Source organism: Apis cerana, linkage group LG6 (genome assembly GCF_029169275.1).
Source record: "Apis cerana isolate GH-2021 linkage group LG6, AcerK_1.0, whole genome shotgun sequence".
In the NCBI taxonomy this organism is placed as follows: Eukaryota; Metazoa; Arthropoda; class Insecta; order Hymenoptera; family Apidae; genus Apis; species Apis cerana.
In genome coordinates, this window is record NC_083857.1 from 4,574,423 (window position 1) to 4,599,575 (window position 25,153).

The 25,153-nt window shown below is 26.2% G+C and overlaps 1 long non-coding RNA gene across 1 annotated transcript; it reads right to left on the minus strand.

The window, feature by feature from the left end:
• Positions 1–22,584: 22,584 nt before the first annotated feature.
• LOC114577684 (uncharacterized) lies at positions 22,585–25,153 on the minus strand. The gene is made up of 4 exons (XR_003697935.2): positions 24,949–25,153; positions 24,489–24,580; positions 23,580–23,786; positions 22,585–22,816 (listed from the first exon to the last, which is right to left on the minus strand). It is a non-coding gene; the product is annotated as an uncharacterized LOC114577684 (long non-coding RNA).

Consider the following 25,153-nt stretch of genomic DNA (forward strand, 5'->3'; position numbering starts at 1 on the left):
GATTAAAAAAATCCAATGATTTCCTTAGTGACTGCCATTGTACAATCACCCTTGTAGCTTATTTAGCCACTTAAGGTGATTCAGGAACAGGAACGTTGAGTTCTTCCACAATTCCAGTGAAAGAAATTTGGGCATTCAATATTCGCAACACTACTTGAACAAACGCGATTATTTATCAACGCAACGCTATATTTTAAAACAAACTCAATCGAAATCGTTAATTTTATTTATTAAAAGCTATTACTGATTAGAAATGAAGGATCACAAAGATATAAATTATACTTTATACATAAAAACAATTTATAACAAAATCGCGATATCTTATAATTTACTAATGCAAACGCGATTCTCATTTTGACGCAACACTAATGCAAACGCGATTCTCATCTTAACGCAACACTAATGCAAACGCGATTCTCATTTTAACGCAACACTAATGCAAACGCGATTCTCATTTTAACGCAACATATGTAATAAAGGAGTCTAATTCAACCCGTTATTAATCAATCGCAACACTAATAAAAACGCGATGCCCATGATGACTGGATCTTAATGATGGGCCGGCATGCAAACGGCCAGACGATACAACAACAATTACTACATATTACTAAAACGAGCACAGTGACAAAATAGTAACAATGACTTCCCATTCTTTGGACTCAGAAACAAGAACCAAAAATGAGAAGCCATTCGTTGCAGCCCTCTTCGTGACAGTTTGTCGGGCCTCTTCGGTCTTCCTCCTTCGGGCGCAATGCCCGCTGAAACTTAAATCTAGGCTCGAGATTCGCTAATCGTAAGTCAAAGAAAAAAAAGAAAAAAGTCTAAATCGCGGAAACTAAGTGCACATGAACGATTAACGATCGTAATGATCGTCCATCGTACGCGTGCAGAATCTCGAGCTCAACGTTCGTTTCGAAATATTTCGCGACCACGACCGCGGAAATTCGAAAAATCGATGAGCAAAGCCAAAAACGAGTGGCATGCTCCACTCGTTTCAACCGGCTTCACTCTCGATTCTTCAAATTTTATTCCTGAAACAGATTGTCACGCGAAAAGCGCGCCTACCCGATCAGAGACTGTGACAACCTGCCCGGCCCTACCTACTTACAATTAACATACACACCAGAAAGTATACTACCTATCCTACCTATCCCTATATTTAAAAATAGCAAAACAGGCACACCAACACACTCATTCAACGATTCTCACGCATAATACTCGGGCGCAAAATCCTACACTAGGGAAAACGTCCCGGGACGCCTCCGACACCCGAGCTTGGCATACAACTTGCACACTCTAACTTTACGTACCATTTTCCTGAAATCGATTGACGATGACTAGCGATCATTGCGTGAAATGTCATGAAAATATGCGTATATTTCAATTTTAATTATTAATATTTGTTAACAAAAGAATATGCCTTTTACGGTCATCAAATTTGTTATATTTGAAAATAAAGAAATCTAATATCGTTGATGACAAGTTATTGTAACGAGATTAATCATAAATATGTTAAATATTTCGAGTTATATAGAATAACATATTAAACGACGCAATTCCACAGCCTAACCACACACACAAAATGCGGAAAATACGTCGTGCACGATACACTAACGCATCGTCAATCGCTAAAAAATTTTTATTAGCTTATGAACTAAAATCATCATGCCCTTCGCCTCTCTCTCACCCAAGTAACACCTGGGCACGTGAGTGAGATCCTGGCAAAGAACACGGAAAGGGTTAAACCTGAAAATCCTGAGCTAAAAAAAATTATTAGTATATCTTCTAACGGACTAATGTTTTCTCATTTTAGATTCGCTCATTTTATTTCAAATTTTAATAAATTCTCTTTGTAAATTTTATGAATTCTTATTAATTTTATAAAGCAAAAATATTGAAATAATAAAGAAGAAATTTATTTTTGATATATTATTGAATTTATTATATTAAATTTACGTATGACAATTAAGAAATAATAGAAAATAATTGACTCTAAAAAGAATTTGAATGAAAATAACCTCAGGTGATCTCTTTATCAAAACATGGTTTCGAAAACATAAATCTAGTACAAAAAATTCTTGTTTAGATTCAGAAATCTACCTGTCGCGAAGTATCTTCTTGCACATAATATTTCACATACATTCTTTTACGGAGAAAATAAATATTTTTACATTTAGAATCATACTTAAATTTATAACAAAAATCATTATAATTAAATATTACGATGAAATCGAAAATAAAATCATAAATATAAATTGTTTATTATCATATCGATAACCATATCATAACGTTAATATGCACTATCAATTGTATTGTACAATAATTGATATTTTTATTGTAACGAAGTCGGGGGATATCCGTCTTCTTCACAATTTTAAATTCATTTCATTATTTCTCACGTATTTGAATTTTAATTTTTATTCATTAAAATAATATTTGTAATATATTCATTTATTTTACAAATAATCATAGAGAAAATATTTTCAATCATAGATCAATCAACATAATTATTTATATCATTCTATATATCGATAATTACTCTGTTATTTAATATAAACTATTATATTAACTATCTTTTCAAAAACGCGATATGCAAGAAGATCTATCCTGATCTAATAAATAAAATACAAGAAAAATGTTACTATTCACGAGTATATAATATGACAAATACCCGTGGTCACTGTGCTCGTGCAAAATTCTACGTATACAACCAGTCATCCGTGTCGATACGGACCTTTCGTCCTACGACATGATTGAATGACCGGAGGAACATAAATGCATGCGACTCACCAATAGATGCGAAGAATCTGCATTGTCGTGGCCCAAGATGTCATCGCCAAACAGTCATCACGAGGAAGGGAAAACTGTAATAAAATATGAAACACATTCATTAAAATTCTGATTATTTGAAAAGTTGAAGCGAATAGAAAATATATAAAAGCAATTACCTCTTCGCGTGATGGATGACCGCCTTATTCCTCAGGAAACACTGACTCTACCCTGTACCGAAAACGAATATTCAAAAAGTAAAAAATAAAATAAAGAACTATTAACGCGTCGATTTCGAATAGAAGCGGCGAACAAACACTGACTCTAGTTTCGCGAATAATTATAATAATTTAATTAGAGCTATTGTGCTCTAAATACTAGAAAACCATTACGAAGCAAACACTGAATTTACCGATCGCATTGCGCGCGACCACAAAAATTCTCTGGAAATAAAGACATATTATTAATGGGGGGAAGGGGGGATCTATGTAAAAAGAACCAAAATATTTTTTCTTCTTTCTATCGAACATTTGTTTCAGAAAAAATTACCGCTTTTATTAAAAACCACGAATCGATTATTATTAATTTTGTATAAATTAAAGGATTTAGAATATATATCATTAATGCAAGATTATTAATAATTATGGTGAATCTTCATTACACATATAGGATAAAATATACTTTTAAGTAATGATAAAGTATATCGTGTAATAACGATCGAATAAAATACAGAATAAATACATACAATAGACGAGCGAAAAATCAAGCTTCCTTTGAAAAATATAATGACGTCCATGTTGGAATTTTCCCGCCTTCTCGACCAATATACAGGTAATAATCTGTACAAAAGAAAACGAGAATTTTCAAATATACATGAAATTTATAAAATTAATCGGTTACAAATAAAAATAAAACAATTATCAAACACAAATTTTATCTTAAAAAGGCACAATGTGAATTAATTAGCACTGTAATCGTCAAATAAACGAATAGACAAAAACGAATAATTTAATTTAATTTAATTTCAAAGGATTCCCAAGCATAATAATAATGGCGTATTTATTTAATAATAATGATAGGAATGATAGATTTAAGAAAAAAATATGTGCGTACTACGCAACAAACAAATCGCAAGAAAAAGTAAAGTTTCTAATACGAATATGGATACACCATAACGTAACACAATTTCGGTTAACGAATTTTCGCGGGGCGAAGGGAGAGGGGAGGAGAAGAGATGCGCGCGTCGCCTGTCGAAACTTGTCGAAACCTGTCGAAGCCTGTCGAAGCCTGTCGAAACATGTCGAGCGTGGGAAAAATACGAACACGTAATTTCTTAGAAAAGCTATGTTATGAAAACATCTAATTACCCTCGACCATAACAAAACAGAAAAAAGTACATAAACATTACAAAGAGACGCATTTAGAAACCGAAATATGATCACCGACCTAATATATAGTATATATAATATATAATAACCGAATATATAAATATGAAATAAAATTATCTTCGTTTCGTTTGTTTCAATGGATCAAAAAATTATAAAAATACATTCCAAATATAATCTAATTTATTCTAATAAATTTATTTCGAAACATATGAAACATCGAAATTAGTCATAAATCATCGTAATGTATGCATACTACAAGTCATTTTTTCTTTCAAATTATCCGGAAAATCGATAATTTTTTCAAATGGCAATCAAAATCGTAAAACAAATGCGCAGGAAAACGATATCAAAATGAAGCAACAAATCTATTCGAATCTCGTCTCGATGAAGCACGAACTACCGGTATTCAATGATCGAAATTAGAAAAAAAACTCAATATATCAATTAATTTCGACACTTAAAATAATAAAACCATGATTAAATAAACGAAAATAATAATAATTTATATATTCGGTAGCAGAATTTGATCAAAATTACTTACTGCGCAGTAGAATTTTCCAAGCCGGCAGCGATCACACGTCCTCACTTGTTCACTTTCCACAGAAGACTGACATTGCGCGCCAAAACTCGCCAAGAAGCTCTCTCATTGGCTGGCGACGAAACTCGATATTTCGATTATTTCGATTATTTCGATAATCGAAATCGCATGAAAAATTAAAGTATTGCACGATATATATTTTTATTATTTTAATAAATAATATTAAAAATATATATTATTAATTTATTTTTATTATTAAATTTTAATTAATTAATTATTTATATTATATTTTTATTTGTACACTTTTTATTATTTATATAATTTATTTATTGATCGATTTATCGATTATTATCGATATATTTGTCCAATGATTTATTTGTATGTTTTTTTATGATCTATTTATATATTTATATATTATATATTATATATTTATACTTATATATATATATATATATATATATATATATATATATATATATATATATATATTATATATTTATATATTTATTTATTCTTGTTTTTTTCAATAACTTTCTTCTAAACTTTTCTGTTTTATTCATTTAAATATATTATATATTTCAATTTGTTTATTTAATTAATATTATTATATCCCTATCCTATATCTCTATTTATTTAATTACTTACATGTTTATTAATTCATTTATGTAGTGTCTTGTTTCTAAATTTTTGTTTTGTTCATTTATATTACATCTTAAATTATTTATTTATATAGTTACTTATAGATTTATACATTTATTTAGATAATGATTTATTTGCAAACTTTATTGCAGATTTTTCTTCATTTATATATTTTATGAATTTATTTATTTATTTACTTATTACTTTACTGATTTAATTATATAGAGTTATTATATATTTAGTTCTATATATATTTATTTATTCATTTGCTAATGATTAATTTATAGATTTCTTAGTTTTGTTAGCTTCATTTGTGTATGCATCAATTATTTGTTCTCTGTTTATATATATATATATATATATATATATATATATATGTGTATGTAAGTGAACAAAATAAAAAGCAAAGAACAATAGTTTTAGAAAAAAGTTTTTAGCCAATTAAATATAAATTATTAAATTAAAGTAAGAAACACATACATCATTTGATGCAGATATAAATGAACAATACAAATGGACAAATTTGTAAGTAAATCAATAAACAAATTAATTTTAATGAAAGAATGAAAAAATATATGTATAACTGAATAAATAAAAGATAAATAAATAAATAAATAAATAAATAATTCAATGCATGCATAAATGTCAAAAATATATAAATGAATAAAACAAAAAAGTCTATTAATAAGTTCCTAAACAAGTGTATAAATAATTGAATAAATGAAGCTATGACCAAATAAATAAATAAATTGGTGAAATACATAAGTGCACAAAATATAATATAAATATAATATAAAAATTAATCACTAGATGAATGAATTAATAAACATATAAGCAAAATAATTAAAAGAATGAATGAATGAGTTTATGTAATGTGTACATAAGTGATCAAAAAGTTTACAAATAAATCACTAAAAGAATGATTAAAAATATAAAATATAATTATATATAATTGAAGGAATATATAAATATATAAATATAAATATTATATAAATATATAATTAAATAATTAAATATAATATAATTAAATATATAAATATTATATAATATTATATAAATAATTTGATATGTAAATAAACAAAACAAAATGTACAGAAATAAGCTAATCAAATGGATGAATAAATATCTAAATAAATAAATAACTCAAGAAGTAAATATATATAAAACTAGATGCATACATAACTGAATAAAACTAAGAATCATATACATTTATTATTTTAGTTATTTAATTATTTGTACGTTTTATTCTATTTTTATACTTTTGTTTATTAATTATTTATACATTTACTTCTATATATAATTTACTATAAAATTTATAGTTGTATAGAGGATACAAAAATAAATTATGTAGTAAATAATAATGATTTTTAAGTCTCACCAATTCTTGGAGATTATTGTGAATCTCAAGGAAAACCGAGAAGCTAAATCTGAAAGTAAAAATTGAATTAAGCCTTAATTCTATGCAACAAATCTACATGAAATTTGAAAAATGAAAAACAATACACTACTTCATATATATATATATATATATCAATATTTTATATTATTATGAGTATAAATATATAAAATATTAATATATATTACAAAGTTTGAAAACAAAAAAAAAAAATGAAATGCATTTCACAGAGAATTTTACTTATTCTATTAACCATCATCATTTTTAATATCAATCACCATTACCAAGCATTACCAAGCATTATTAAGCATACAATTGCAAATATATTCTATTTTCTACAGCAACAATTCTACAGCAATCTACTTCCTATTTTTTTTAAATTTTTCAATATAAAAATTTCAATACATCAACTTAGAAATATCCAAATCGTAAACGTGATTTAATACAATCCTTAAGGAAACTTAATCTATAATCTTCAAGATCAAATTTTATAATTTTATAAAATAAAGTTTGTTTCCAATTCATATCAGACTCACACCCTGTCACACCATCCCTACCTACATAGAATTTAATATTACAAAATTCAATTATACCTTTCCAATTCATTATAGATTCACACCCTATCACACCATCCCTACCTATCCACAGAATTAATCCATAAAATATAATACTTATACCTTCCTAATTCATTACAGACTCACACCTTATCACATTATCAACACAGAATCTAAATGGATTTCTCTTTATTCTAAAGGAACTACCTAACAGTATAAAAATCTATCTAAAAGATTTGTTTAGGGGCCCCTTCTACTTAAAAATAAACATAACCGAAAAAATAGAAAGAAACATTATATAAAATATGATGAGTGATGATTGATTGATTTTATCAGTAGGTCCTGAAACAAATAAAATTCCAAATAATTAGTAACATATAAATATTTATTAATCGATGATACAAAATTTTCTTGAAATAGAATTGATATATCTGAAACAAAATCAAATAAAGAATTAGCATAAGTATAAAAAATATTTCAAAATATTGTAATTTCTTAAAAATTCGTAAAATAATGGTATGAAAAATGATAAATATAATGAACATTCACCATTATTCAAGAAATTTCATAAAAATAATTTTAATTCATATTTTAATGATTAAGTCTTCATCAAAGAGAAAAACAAATATTGCAAATATTAGCAATATTTTCTGCAGCAAACGCAGAAAATATAATGTGATAAGGGATGCTGAAAAGAAAAGAATGTAGTAGCCAGAAGGACTACTAAAATAAAAATATCTTCCACTCGATATGAATCGAACAACAAACCGCGAGTGGAATATTCATTTTGTATCGCAACACTAAAACAATAAAATAATATATTTTTTTATAAAATAAGAAATTTTTTAAATCAACGCGATGAGTGCTTTCTTATACTTGCAATATTAAATAATTTATATTTATTAAAAAAAAATATATAAAAAAGACATGGAAAATTCCCGAAAACAATCAATTATTTACGCAACGTTACTCTATGCACTCAAATTTAAACAACGCAACACTAATAAAGAATGATTCAAAAAAAATCCAATGATTTCCTTAATGACTGCCATTGTACAATCACCCTTGTAGCTTATTTAGCCACTTAAAGTGATTCAGGAACAGGAACGTTGAGTTCTTCCACAATTCCAGTGAAAGAAATTTGGGCATTCAATATTCGCAACACTACTTGAACAAACGCGATTATTTATCAACGCAACGCTATATTTTAAAACAAATTCAATCGAAATCAATCGAAATTAATTTTATTTATTAAAAAGCTATTACTGATTAGAAATGAAGGATCACAAAGATATAAATTATACTTTATACAATAAAAACAATTTATTATAATCATATAAAAACAATTTATAACAAAATCGCGATATCTTATAATTTACTAATGCAAACGCGATTCTCATTTTGACGCAACACTAATGCAAACGCGATTCTCATTTTGACGCAACACTAATGCAAACGCGATTCTCATCTTAACGCAACACTAATGCAAATGCGATTCTCATTTTAACGCAACATATGTAATAAAGGAGTCTAATTCAACCCGTTATTAATCAATCGCAACACTAATAAAAACGCGATGCCCATGATGACTGGATCTTAATGATGGGCCGGCATGCAAACGGCCAGACGATACAACAACAATTACTACATATTACTAAAACGAGCACAGTGACAAAATAGTAACAATGACTTCCCATTCTTTGGACTCAGAAACAAGAACCAAAAAATGAGAAGCCATTCGTTGCAGCCCTCTTCGTGACAGTTTGTCGGGCCTCTTCGGTCTTCCTCCTTCGGGCGCAATGCCCGCTGAAACTTAAATCTAGGCTCGAGATTCACTAATCGTAAGTCAAAGAAAAAAAAGAAAAAAAAAAGTCTAAATCGCGGAAACTAAGTGCACATGAACGATTAACGATCGTAATGATCGTCCATCGTACGCGTGCAGAATCTCGAGCTCAACGTTCGTTTCGAAATATTTCGCGACCACGACCGCGGAAATTCGAAAATCGATGAGCAAAGCCAAAAACGAGTGGCATGCTCCACTCGTTTCAACCGGCTTCACTCTCGATTCTTCAAATTTTATTCCCTGAAACAGATTGTCACGCGAAAAGCGCGCCTACCCGATCAGAGACTGTGACAACCTGCCCGGCCCTACCTACTTACAATTAACATACACACCAGAAAGTATACTACCTATCCTACCTATCCCTATATTTAAAAATAGCAAAACAGGCACACCAACACACTCATTCAACGATTCTCACACATAATACTCGGGCGCAAAATCCTACACTAGGGAAAACGTCCCGGGACGCCTCCGACACCCGAGCTTGGCATACAACTTGCACACTCTAACTTTACGTACCATTTTCCTGAAATCGATTGACGATGACTAGCGATCATTGCGTGAAATGTCATGAAAATATGCGTATATTTCAATTTTAATTATTAATATTTGTTAACAAAAGAATATGCCTTTTACGATCATCAAATTTGTTATATTTGAAAGTAAAGAAATCTAATATTGTTGATGACAAGTTATTGTAACGAGATTAATCATAAATATGTTAAATATTTCGAGTTATATAGAATAACATATTAAACGACGCAATTCCACAGCCTAACCACACACACAAAATGCGGAAAATACGTCGTGCACGATACACTAACGCATCGTCAATCGCTAAAAAATTTTTATTAGCTTATGAACTAAAATCATCATGCCCTTCGCCTCTCTCTCACCCAAGTAACACCTGGGCACGTGAGTGAGATCCTGGCAAAGAACACGGAAAGGGTTAAACCTGAAAATCCTGAGCTAAAAAAAATTATTAGTACATCTTCTAACGGACTAATGTTTTCTCATTTTAGATTCGCTCATTTTATTTCAAATTTTAATAAATTCTCTTTGTAAATTTTATGAATTCTTATTAATTTTATAAAGCAAAAATATTGAAATAATAAAGAAGAAATTTATTTTTGATATATTATTGAATTTATTATATTAAATTTACGTATGACAATTAAGAAATAATAGAAAATAATTGACTCTAAAAAGAATTTGAATGAAAATAACCTCAGGTGATCTCTTTATCAAAACATGGTTTCGAAAACATAAATCTAGTACAAAAATTCTTGTTTAGATTCAGAAATCTACCTGTCGCGAAGTATCTTCTTGCACATAATATTTCACATACATTCTTTTACGGAAAAAATAAATATTTTTACATTTAGAATCATACTTAAATTTATAACAAAAATCATTATAATTAAATATTACGATGAAATCGAAAATAAAATCATAAATATAAATTGTTTATTATCATATCGATAACCATATCATAACGTTAATATGCACTATCAATTGTATTGTACAATAATTGATATTTTTATTGTAACGAAGTCGGAGGATATCCGTCTTCTTCACAATTTTGAATTCATTTCATTATTTCTCACTATTTGAATCTTAATTTTTATTCATAAATAATATTTGTAATAATATTCATAAATATATTCATTTATTTATCAAATAATCATAGAGAAAATATTTTCAATCATAGATCAATCAAACTAATTATTCATATCATTCTATATATCGATAATTACTCTGTTATTTAATATAAACTATTATATTAACTATCTTTTCAAAAACGCGATATGCAAGAAGATCTATCCTGATCTAATAAATAAAATACAAGAAAAATGTTACTATTCACGAGTATACAATATAATAAATACCCGTGGTCACTGTGCTCGTGCAAAATTCTACGTATACAACCAGTCATCCGTGTCGATACGGACCTTTCGTCCTACGACATGATTGAATGACCGGAGGAACATAAATGCATGCGACTCACCAATAGATGCGAAGAATCTGCATTGTCGTGGCCCAAGATGTCATCGCCAAACAGTCATCACGAGGAAGGGAAAACTGTAATAAAATATGAAACACATTCATTAAAATTCTGATTATTTGAAAAAGTTGAAGCGAATAGAAAATATATAAAAGCAATTACCTCTTCGCGTGATGGATGACCGCCTTATTCCTCAGGAAACACTGACTCTACCCTGTACCGAAAACGAATATTCAAAAAAGTAAAAAAATAAAAATAAAGAACTATTAACGCGTCGATTTCGAATAGAAGCGGCGAACAAACACTGACTCTAGTTTCGCGAATAATTATAATAATTTAATTAGAGCTATTGTGCTCTAAATACTAGAAAACCATTACGAAGCAAACACTGAATTTACCGATCGCATTGCGCGCGACCACAAAAATTCTCTGGAAATAAAGACATATTATTAATGGGGGGAAGGGGGGATCTATGTAAAAAGAACCAAAATATTTTTTTCTTCTTTCTATCGAACATTTGTTTCAGAAAAAATTACCGCTTTTATTAAAAACCACGAATCGATTATTATTAATTTTGTATAAATTAAAGGATTTAGAATATATATCATTAATGCAAGATTATTAATAATTATGGTGAATCTTCATTACACATATAGGATAAAATATACTTTTAAGTAATGATAAAGTATATCGTGTAATAACGATCGAATAAAATACAGAATAAATACATACAATAGACGAGCGAAAAATCAAGCTTCCCTTTGAAAAAATATAATGACGTCCATGTTGGAATTTTTCCCGCCTTCTCGACCAATATACAGGTAATAATCTGTACAAAAGAAAACGAGAATTTTCAAATATACACATGAAATTTATAAAATTAATCGGTTACAAATAAAAATAAAACAATTATCAAGCACAATGTGAATTAATTAGCACTGTAATCGTCAAATAAACGAATAGACAAAAACGAATAATTTAATTTAATTTAATTTCAAAGGATTCCCAAGCATAATAATAATGGCGTATTTATTTAATAATAATGATAGGAATGATAGATTTAAGAAAAAAATATGTGCGTACTACGCAACAAACAAATCGCAAGAAAAAGTAAAGTTTCTAATACGAATATGGATACACCATAACGTAACACAATTTCGGTTAACGAATTTTCGCGGAGCGAAGGGAGAGGGAGGAGAAGAGATGCGCGCGTCGCCTGTCGAAACTTGTCGAAACCTGTCGAAGCCTGTCGAAGCCTGTCGAAACATGTCGAGCGTGGAAAAATACGAACACGTAATTTCTTAGAAAAGCTATGTTATGAAAACATCTAATTACCCTCGACCATAACAAAACAGAAAAAAGTACATAAACATTACAAAGAGACGCATTTAGAAACCGAAATATGATCACCGACCTAATATATAGTATATATAATATATAATAACCGAATATATAAATATGAAATAAAATTATCTTCGTTTCGTTTGTTTCAATGGATCAAAAATTATAAAAATACATTCCAAATATAATCTAATTTATTCTAATAAATTTATTTCGAAACATATGAAACATCGAAATTAGTCATAAATCATCGTAATGTATGCATACTACAAGTCATTTTTTCTTTCAAATTATCCGGAAAATCGATAATTTTTTCAAATGGCAATCAAAATCGTAAAACAAATGCGCAGGAAAACGATATCAAAATGAAGCAACAAATCTATTCGAATCTCGTCTCGATGAAGCACGAACTACCGGTATTCAATGATCGAAATTAGAAAAAACTCAATATATCAATTAATTTCGACACTTAAAATAATAAAACCATGATTAAATAAACGAAAATAATAATAATTTATATATTCGGTAGCAGAATTTGATCAAAATTACTTACTGCGCAGTAGAATTTTCCAAGCCGGCAGCGATCACACGTCCTCACTTGTTCACTTTCCACAGAAGACTGACATTGCGCGCCAAAACTCGCCAAGAAGCTCTCTCATTGGCTGGCGACGAAACTCGATATTTCGATTATTTCGATTATTTCGATAATCGAAATCGCATGAAAAATTAAAGTATTGCACGATATATATTTTTATTATTTTAATAAATAATATTAAAAATATATATTATTAATTTATTTTTATTATTAAATTTTAATTAATTAATTATTTATATTATATTTTTATTTGTACACTTTTATTATTTATATAATTTATTTATTGATCGATTTATCGATTATTATCGATATATTTGTCCAATGATTTATTTGTATGTTTTTTTATGATCTATTTATATATTTATATATTATATATTATATATTTATACTTATATATATATATATATATATATATATATATATATATATATATATATATATATTATATATTTATATATTTATTTATTCTTGTTTTTTCAATAACTTTCTTCTAAACTTTTCTGTTTTATTCATTTAAATATATTATATATTTCAATTTGTTTATTTAATTAATATTATTATATCCCTATCCTATATCTCTATTTATTTAATTACTTACATGTTTATTAATTCATTTATGTAGTGTCTTGTTTCTAAATTTTTTGTTTTGTTCATTTATATTACATCTTAAATTATTTATTTATATAGTTACTTATAGATTTATACATTTATTTAGATAATGATTTATTTGCAAACTTTATTGCAGATTTTTCTTCATTTATATATTTTATGAATTTATTTATTTATTTACTTATTACTTTACTGATTTAATTATATAGAGTTATTATATATTTAGTTCTATATATATTTATTTATTCATTTGCTAATGATTAATTTATAGATTTCTTAGTTTTGTTAGCTTCATTTGTGTATGCATCAATTATTTGTTCTCTGTTTATATATATATATATATATATATATATATATATATGTGTATGTAAGTGAACAAAATAAAAAGCAAAGAACAATAGTTTTAGAAAAAAGTTTTTAGCCAATTAAATATAAATTATTAAATTAAAGTAAGAAACACATACATCATTTGATGCAGATATAAATGAACAATACAAATGGACAAATTTGTAAGTAAATCAATAAACAAATTAATTTTAATGAAAGAATGAAAAAATATATGTATAACTGAATAAATAAAAGATAAATAAATAAATAAATAAATAAATAATTCAATGCATGCATAAATGTCAAAAATATATAAATGAATAAAACAAAAAAGTCTATTAATAAGTTCCTAAACAAGTGTATAAATAATTGAATAAATGAAGCTATGACCAAATAAATAAATAAATTGGTGAAATACATAAGTGCACAAAATATAATATAAATATAATATAAAAATTAATCACTAGATGAATGAATTAATAAACATATAAGCAAAATAATTAAAAGAATGAATGAATGAGTTTATGTAATGTGTACATAAGTGATCAAAAAGTTTACAAATAAATCACTAAAAGAATGATTAAAAATATAAAATATAATTATATATAATTGAAGGAATATATAAATATATAAATATAAATATTATATAAATATATAATTAAATAATTAAATATAATATAATTAAATATATAAATATTATATAATATTATATAAATAATTTGATATGTAAATAAACAAAACAAAATGTACAGAAATAAGCTAATCAAATGGATGAATAAATATCTAAATAAATAAATAACTCAAGAAGTAAATATATATAAAACTAGATGCATACATAACTGAATAAAACTAAGAATCATATATACATTTATTATTTTAGTTATTTAATTATTTGTACGTTTTATTCTATTTTTATACTTTTGTTTATTAATTATTTATACATTTACTTCTATATATAATTTACTATAAAATTTATAGTTGTATAGAGGATACAAAAATAAATTATGTAGTAAATAATAATGATTTTTAAGTCTCACCAATTCTTGGAGATTATTGTGAATCTCAAGGAAAACTGAGAAGCTAAATCTGAAAGTAAAAATTGAATTAAGCCTTAATTCTATGCAACAAATCTACATGAAATTTGAAAAATGAAAAACAATACACTACTTCATATATATATATATATCAATATTTTATATTATTATGAGTATAAATATATAAAATATTAATATATATTACAAAGTTTGAAAACAAAAAAAATGAAATGCATTTCACAGAGAATTTTACTTATTCTATTAACCATCATCATTTTTAATATCAATCACCATTACCAAGCATTACCAAGCATTATTAAGCATACAATTGCAAATATATTCTATTTTCTACAGCAATCTACTTCCTATTTTTTTTAAATTTTTCAATATAAAAATTTCAATACATCAACTTAGAAATATCCAAATCGTAAACGTGATTTAATACAATCCTTAAGGAAACTTAATCTATAATCTTCAAGATCAAATTTTATAATTTTATAAAATAAAGTTTGTTTCCAATTCATATCAGACTCACACCCTGTCACACCATCCCTACCTACATAGAATTTAATATTACAAAATTCAATTATACCTTTCCAATTCATTATAGATTCACACCCTATCACACCATCCCTACCTATCCACAGAATTAATCCATAAAATATAATACTTATACCTTCCTAATTCATTACAGACTCACACCTTATCACATTATCAACACAGAATCTAAATGGATTTCTCTTTATTCTAAAGGAACTACCTAACAGTATAAAAATCTATCTAAAAGATTTGTTTAGGGGCCCCTTCTACTTAAAAATAAACATAACCGAAAAATAGAAAGAAACATTATATAAAATATGATGAGTGATGATTGATTGATTTTATCAGTAGGTCCTGAAACAAATAAAATTCCAAATAATTAGTAACATATAAATATTTATTAATCGATGATACAAAATTTTCTTGAAATAGAATTGATATATCTGAAACAAAATCAAATAAAGAATTAGCATAAGTATAAAAAATATTTCAAAATATTGTAATTTCTTAAAAATTCGTAAAATAATGGTATGAAAAATGATAAATATAATGAACATTCACCATTATTCAAGAAATTTCATAAAAATAATTTTAATTCATATTTTAATGATTAAGTCTTCATCAAAGAGAAAAACAAATATTGCAAATATTAGCAATATTTTCTGCAGCAAACGCAGAAAATATAATGTGATAAGGGATGCTGAAAAAGAAAAGAATGTAGTAGCCAGAAGGACTACTAAAATAAAAATATCTTCCACTCGATATGAATCGAACAACAAACCGCGAGTGGAATATTCATTTTGTATCGCAACACTAAAACAATAAAATAATATATTTTTTTATAAAATAAGAAATTTTTAAATCAACGCGATGAGTGCTTTCTTATACTTGCAATATTAAATAATTTATATTTATTAAAAAAAAATATATATAAAAAAAGACATGGAAAATTCCCGAAAACAATCAATTATTTACGCAACGTTACTCTATGCACTCAAATTTAAACAACGCAACACTAATAAAGAATGATTCAAAAAATCCAATGATTTCCTTAATGACTGCCATTGTACAATCACCCTTGTAGCTTATTTAGCCACTTAAAGTGATTCAGGAACAGGAACGTTGAGTTCTTCCACAATTCCAGTGAAAGAAATTTGGGCATTCAATATTCGCAACACTACTTGAACAAACGCGATTATTTATCAACGCAACGCTATATTTTAAAACAAATTCAATCGAAATCAATCGAAATTAATTTTATTTATTAAAAAGCTATTACTGATTAGAAATGAAGGATCACAAAGATATAAATTATACTTTATACAATAAAAACAATTTATTATAATCATATAAAAACAATTTATAACAAAATCGCGATATCTTATAATTTACTAATGCAAACGCGATTCTCATTTTGACGCAACACTAATGCAAACGCGATTCTCATTTTGACGCAACACTAATGCAAACGCGATTCTCATCTTAACGCAACACTAATGCAAATGCGATTCTCATTTTAACGCAACATATGTAATAAAGGAGTCTAATTCAACCCGTTATTAATCAATCGCAACACTAATAAAAAACGCGATGCCCATGATGACTGGATCTTAATGATGGGCCGGCATGCAAACGGCCAGACGATACAACAACAATTACTACATATTACTAAAACGAGCACAGTGACAAAATAGTAACAATGACTTCCCATTCTTTGGACTCAGAAACAAGAACCAAAAATGAGAAGCCATTCGTTGCAGCCCTCTTCGTGACAGTTTGTCGGGCCTCTTCGGTCTTCCTCCTTCGGGCGCAATGCCCGCTGAAACTTAAATCTAGGCTCGAGATTCACTAATCGTAAGTCAAAGAAAAAAAAGAAAAAAAAGTCTAAATCGCGGAAACTAAGTGCACATGAACGATTAACGATCGTAATGATCGTCCATCGTACGCGTGCAGAATCTCGAGCTCAACGTTCGTTTCGAAATATTTCGCGACCACGACCGCGGAAATTCGAAAAATCGATGAGCAAAGCCAAAACGAGTGGCATGCTCCACTCGTTTCAACCGGCTTCACTCTCGATTCTTCAAATTTTATTCCCTGAAACAGATTGTCACGCGAAAAGCGCGCCTACCCGATCAGAGAATGTGACAACCTGCCCGGCCCTACCTACTTACAATTAACATACACACCAGAAAGTATACTACCTATCCTACCTATCCCTATATTTAAAAAATAGCAAAACAGGCACACCAACACACTCATTCAACGATTCTCACACATAATACTCGGGCGCAAAATCCTACACTAGGGAAAACGTCCCGGGACGCCTCCGACACCCGAGCTTGGCATACAACTTGCACACTCTAACTTTACGTACCATTTTCCTGAAATCGATTGACGATGACTAGCGATCATTGCGTGAAATGTCATGAAAATATGCGTATATTTCAATTTTAATTATTAATATTTGTTAACAAAAGAATATGCCTTTTACGATCATCAAATTTGTTATATTTGAAAGTAAAGAAATCTAATATTGTTGATGACAAGTTATTGTAACGAGATTAATCATAAATATGTTAAATATTTCGAGTTATATAGAATAACATATTAAACGACGCAATTCCACAGCCTAACCACACACACAAAATGCGGAAAATACGTCGTGCACGATACACTAACGCATCGTCAATCGCTAAAAAATTTTTATTAGCTTATGAACTAAAATCATCATGCCCTTCGCCTCTCTCTCACCCAAGTAACACCTGGGCACGTGAGTGAGATCCTGGCAAAGAACACGGAAAGGGTTAAACCTGAAAATCCTGAGCTAAAAAAAATTATTAGTACATCTTCTAACGGACTAATGTTTTCTCATTTTAGATTCGCTCATTTTATTTCAAATTTTAATAAATTCTCTTTGTAAATTTTATGAATTCTTATTAATTTTATAAAGCAAAAATATTGAAATAATAAAGAAGAAATTTATTTTTGATATATTATTGAATTTATTATATTAAATTTACGTATGACAATTAAGAAATAATAGAAAATAATTGACTCTAAAAAGAATTTGAATGAAAATAACCTCAGGTGATCTCTTTATCAAAACATGGTTTCGAAAACATAAATCTAGTACAAAAATTCTTGTTTAGATTCAGAAATCTACCTGTCGCGAAGTATCTTCTTGCACATAATATTTCACATACATTCTTTTACGGAAAAAATAAATATTTTTACATTTAGAATCATACTTAAATTTATAACAAAAATCATTATAATTAAATATTACGATGAAATCGAAAATAAAATCATAAATATAAATTGTTTATTATCATATCGATAACCATATCATAACGTTAATATGCACTATCAATTGTATTGTACAATAATTGATATTTTTATTGTAACGAAGTCGGAGGATATCCGTCTTCTTCACAATTTTGAATTCATTTCATTATTTCTCACTATTTGAATCTTAATTTTTATTCATAAATAATATTTGTAATAATATTCATAAATATATTCATTTATTTATCAAATAATCATAGAGAAAATATTTTCAATCATAGATCAATCAAACTAATTATTCATATCATTCTATATATCGATAATTACTCTGTTATTTAATATAAACTATTATATTAACTATCTTTTCAAAAACGCGATATGCAAGAAGATCTATCCTGATCTAATAAATAAAATACAAGAAAAATGTTACTATTCACGAGTATACAATATAATAAATACCCGTGGTCACTGTGCTCGTGCAAAATTCTACGTATACAACCAGTCATCCGTGTCGATACGGACCTTTCGTCCTACGACATGATTGAATGACCGGAGGAACATAAATGCATGCGACTCACCAATAGATGCGAAGAATCTGCATTGTCGTGGCCCAAGATGTCATCGCCAAACAGTCATCACGAGGAAGGGAAAACTGTAATAAAATATGAAACACATTCATTAAAATTCTGATTATTTGAAAAAGTTGAAGCGAATAGAAAATATATAAAAGCAATTACCTCTTCGCGTGATGGATGACCGCCTTATTCCTCAGGAAACACTGACTCTACCCTGTACCGAAAACGAATATTCAAAAAGTAAAAAAATAAAAATAAAGAACTATTAACGCGTCGATTTCGAATAGAAGCGGCGAACAAACACTGACTCTAGTTTCGCGAATAATTATAATAATTTAATTAGAGCTATTGTGCTCTAAATACTAGAAAACCATTACGAAGCAAACACTGAATTTACCGATCGCATTGCGCGCGACCACAAAAATTCTCTGGAAATAAAGACATATTATTAATGGGGGGAAGGGGGGATCTATGTAAAAAGAACCAAAATATTTTTTCTTCTTTCTATCGAACATTTGTTTCAGAAAAAATTACCGCTTTTATTAAAAACCACGAATCGATTATTATTAATTTTGTATAAATTAAAGGATTTAGAATATATATCATTAATGCAAGATTATTAATAATTATGGTGAATCTTCATTACACATATAGGATAAAATATACTTTTAAGTAATGATAAAGTATATCGTGTAATAACGATCGAATAAAATACAGAATAAATACATACAATAGACGAGCGAAAAATCAAGCTTCCTTTGAAAAATATAATGACGTCCATGTTGGAATTTTTCCCGCCTTCTCGACCAATATACAGGTAATAATCTGTACAAAAGAAAACGAGAATTTTCAAATATACACATGAAATTTATAAAATTAATCGGTTACAAATAAAAATAAAACAATTATCAAGCACAATGTGAATTAATTAGCACTGTAATCGTCAAATAAACGAATAGACAAAAACGAATAATTTAATTTAATTTAATTTCAAAGGATTCCCAAGCATAATAATAATGGCGTATTTATTTAATAATAATGATAGGAATGATAGATTTAAGAAAAAAATATGTGCGTACTACGCAACAAACAAATCGCAAGAAAAAGTAAAGTTTCTAATACGAATATGGATACACCATAACGTAACACAATTTCGGTTAACGAATTTTCGCGGAGCGAAGGGAGAGGGAGGAGAAGAGATGCGCGCGTCGCCTGTCGAAACTTGTCGAAACCTGTCGAAGCCTGTCGAAGCCTGTCGAAACATGTCGAGCGTGGGAAAAATACGAACACGTAATTTCTTAGAAAAGCTATGTTATGAAAACATCTAATTACCCTCGACCATAACAAAACAGAAAAAAGTACATAAACATTACAAAGAGACGCATTTAGAAACCGAAATATGATCACCGACCTAATATATAGTATATATAATATATAATAACCGAATATATAAATATGAAATAAAATTATCTTCGTTTCGTTTGTTTCAATGGATCAAAAATTATAAAAATACATTCCAAATATAATCTAATTTATTCTAATAAATTTATTTCGAAACATATGAAACATCGAAATTAGTCATAAATCATCGTAATGTATGCATACTACAAGTCATTTTTTCTTTCAAATTATCCGGAAAATCGATAATTTTTTCAAATGGCAATCAAAATCGTAAAACAAATGCGCAGGAAAACGATATCAAAATGAAGCAACAAATCTATTCGAATCTCGTCTCGATGAAGCACGAACTACCGGTATTCAATGATCGAAATTAGAAAAAACTCAATATATCAATTAATTTCGACACTTAAAATAATAAAACCATGATTAAATAAACGAAAATAATAATAATTTATATATTCGGTAGCAGAATTTGATCAAAATTACTTACTGCGCAGTAGAATTTTCCAAGCCGGCAGCGATCACACGTCCTCACTTGTTCACTTTCCACAGAAGACTGACATTGCGCGCCAAAACTCGCCAAGAAGCTCTCTCATTGGCTGGCGACGAAACTCGATATTTCGATTATTTCGATTATTTCGATAATCGAAATCGCATGAAAAATTAAAGTATTGCACGATATATATTTTTATTATTTTAATAAATAATATTAAAAATATATATTATTAATTTATTTTTATTATTAAATTTTAATTAATTAATTATTTATATTATATTTTTATTTGTACACTTTTTATTATTTATATAATTTATTTATTGATCGATTTATCGATTATTATCGATATATTTGTCCAATGATTTATTTGTATGTTTTTATGATCTATTTATATATTTATATATTATATATTATATATTTATACTTATATATATATATATTATATATTTATATATTTATTTATTCTTGTTTTTTTCAATAACTTTCTTCTAAACTTTTCTGTTTTATTCATTTAAATATATTATATATTTCAATTTGTTTATTTAATTAATATTATTATATCCCTATCCTATATCTCTATTTATTTAATTACTTACATGTTTATTAATTCATTTATGTAGTGTCTTGTTTCTAAATTTTTTGTTTTGTTCATTTATATTACATCTTAAATTATTTATTTATATAGTTACTTATAGATTTATACATTTATTTAGATAATGATTTATTTGCAAACTTTATTGCAGATTTTTCTTCATTTATATATTTTATGAATTTATTTATTTATTTACTTATTACTTTACTGATTTAATTATATAGAGTTATTATATATTTAGTTCTATATATATTTATTTATTCATTTGCTAATGATTAATTTATAGATTTCTTAGTTTTGTTAGCTTCATTTGTGTATGCATCAATTATTTGTTCTCTGTTTATATATATATATATGTGTATGTAAGTGAACAAAATAAAAAAGCAAAGAACAATAGTTTTAGAAAAAAGTTTTTAGCCAATTAAATATAAATTATTAAATTAAAGTAAGAAACACATACATCATTTGATGCAGATATAAATGAACAATACAAATGGACAAATTTGTAAGTAAATCAATAAACAAATTAATCTTAATGAAAGAATGAATAAATATATAAACAAGTATTATATAAACAAACAAGATATGATTTGTGAAGCAAAGTACCATTAAAATTAAAGATTAAAATTAATAATTATTAATAGTATGTTATTATTTTCAATCTGCATTGATAATTGTTTATGATAATGATTTAATAGTTGATACAACGCAATTCCAGGATCTAACACAATATGAAAAATACATCGATACATTAACGCATTAATAGTTACTAATAAATTTTTATCAACTTATAACTAAAATTATCATATTCATCGCCTCTCTTCAAGTAGCACTTCAGCACGTAAATAAAATCCTGACAATGTATACGAGAACGGTAAAATCTGAAAATCTTGAAAAAGATAGATTAGTATAAATATTTTTTCTAAAAACTACTGAATTTTGATTTTATAATGAAATAATTTTATTTTTAACTTTATATCTCAAATTTTAATTATTTTATATTTTACTTTTTATTTATTTTTTATTTTATTATATAATAAATTATTGAAATTTTATAAAAAAGTTTATTAATTAAAATAAAATATATTTATTTAAAAAGAGATTAAAATACAGTTCAATAAAGTTATTGATTCAAAGTAAAATTAATGAAATTTCATAGAAAATTCCTCAGACGATTTGTTCATCAAAGCACATTTTCGAAAATACGAAAGAAATATTCAAAACTTATAACTTTGATTTCAAAATCTTCCTATCGCGAAATGTCTTCTTGTACATAATATCTATATATATTTTTTTCAAACGGAAGTAAAATTTATTATTCCTTTCATTAACTTTACATTTTCTTCTTGATTTTGAAAATTAAGCAATTAAATCATTAACATAAAAGAAAAGATGAAATTAAAAGTTATTTATTATTGCATTATTATTTATTTATTTCGAATATTCATGTCTAATTTATTATATATTTAGATATTTGATATTTATAAATATCCATATTAAATATATTCTAATAGATTATGATAATTTAAGTTTAATAATTAATTTGGAAAATTATTAATATTTAAAAACATGATGTATAAGAAAACCTAGATTAAATCAAACTAAACTAATAAATAAAGCAGAAAAATATGTATATAAATGTTACTACTCACGAATATAATAAATATTTGCGGTCATTTTGCTCGTGCAAAATTTTATATATACAACTAATCACTTGTGTCAATTTGAATCTTTTTACGATATTGATTGAGTGACTGAAGTAATTAAAATGCGTGCAACTCATTAGATGCGAAAAATTGCCAATGATATTGATATTGGAAGTCATTGTGAAGTTGTCATCAAATAAAAGGAAGTAGAAACTGTAATAAAAAATGAAATATCATAATTTAAAACAGTATTTATGACTATTTAATGATTATTTTAAAAAATTAAAAAAAATGAAACTCTAAATTGACAGAAAATATATAAAGATAATTATCTCTTTTGGTTTAAATGAATATGAATCAGTTTATATTCTTAAAATACTGATTTTAATATGAATTTGAAACGAATATTTAAAAAAGAAAAAAAAATAAAATAAAAGATTATTAATGTATTCATTTAAATTATAATAGAATAAACATTAATTTTAATTTCACGAATAATTAGTATATAATTAAATTGAAGTTTTACTCTAAAAAATACTTTAATAAAATACTTAAATAATTAATAATACACTAACTCTATTAATCGCATTGTAGTCACAATTTTCTGAAAAGTTGTTAGCAAAGAGAAAAAAAAGATTAAAAAATACAATGTTCTATTTTTTTATATTAAATATATGCTGAAGAAAATAGTTTTATTTTTTTGAAGTATGAATTAAAAATTAGACAATGAAAGAATAAATTTAATTTATTTTTTTTTATAAAAATATAATCTAATATATTCAAAATAAAAATTTGTTTAATTTCTTTTACTTTCATCGTAATATTTTTAAAAATTCATATATTGATATATGAATAATTTAATAAATATTTATCATTACAATTTAATTAAAAAGAAATAAAAATATATTTGTTTACCATTATTGAATGTTACCATTTTTTCATTACGTCAATCGTTATAGTGTCCATATTGAAATTTCGTTTTCCCGTCTTATATTGTTTCAATCAATCTACACAAAAATCATTAAATCTTTAGAATAAATATATAAAATACTAATATGAAACAAATAAAATTAGAATTAATTATAATAAAATAAAACAAATAACAAAATTCAAATATCATTTTAAAAACTAATATTCTTCATTATTCACTAATGTTAATAATTAATGTTAATAGTGAAATAGATTAATAAAGAAAATTGAATTAAATTAAATTATAATTATATAAAATATATCAGAATATAAATATTTCTGAAAGTATCAATTATAATAATGTTCAATAAATTATTAATTAAATGCATTAATTAAATAATAATAATATAAGAAAAATAATTAGAGAAATAATATATTTTGCAATATATAAAATTAGAATACATACCTATAACGTCTACATGTCACAGTTTTCGATAGAAGAATGATCTTTGCAGCACAATTTCGATTATTGAATTAAATTAAAAGATATTCTTGACAGTTCACCAATAAATATAGATTTATTTATTTAAGAAAAATATATATATTTAATAAAAATATATATATATATAATATATGTATAAAATAAAATAAAATTGATTAAAATGATATAA